Genomic DNA, 333 nt, shown 5'->3' with positions numbered 1-333 from the left:
AGGGCTCTGACAAAGCTTCCTGAGTAACTGAAATAAAAAATATTTTTTTTTCTTTCAGTAAACTTAGAGTTTCGTGGCTTCAGGGTGGGAGTAGTTGGAGCATTGGGATGTTTTTCTTACCGACAAGCACAGTCAGGTTGAAGACCTAACCAGGGCCAGAAGTAGCTTTGCACTTTTCTAAACTAGGCTCCTTCAACAAGGCTTGCTGCAGATACTACTGACCAGACAAGCTGTTGACCAGGCTTCTTAGGGTGTGCCTGCACCTCCCCTCCCACCCAGACCTCCCCCCTGTGTGGTCTTTAGGGACAGAGAGTGCTTGAGAGGACACCCCCC

At 48.6% G+C, this 333-nt stretch overlaps 1 protein-coding gene across 1 annotated transcript in view; it reads left to right on the top strand.

The window, feature by feature from the left end:
• MECP2 (methyl-CpG binding protein 2) overlaps positions 1 to 333 on the top strand; it is a 56,681-nt gene that overhangs the window by 53,844 nt on the left and 2,504 nt on the right. The window lies entirely within an intron of this gene.

Source organism: Crocuta crocuta, unplaced genomic scaffold (assembly GCF_008692635.1).
Source record: "Crocuta crocuta isolate KB4526 unplaced genomic scaffold, BGI_CrCroc_1.0 scaffold978, whole genome shotgun sequence".
Classification (NCBI taxonomy): domain Eukaryota; kingdom Metazoa; phylum Chordata; class Mammalia; order Carnivora; family Hyaenidae; genus Crocuta; species Crocuta crocuta.
The sequence above is the reverse complement of the archived record's forward strand: the minus strand, read 5'-3'. Positions and strand labels throughout refer to the sequence as shown.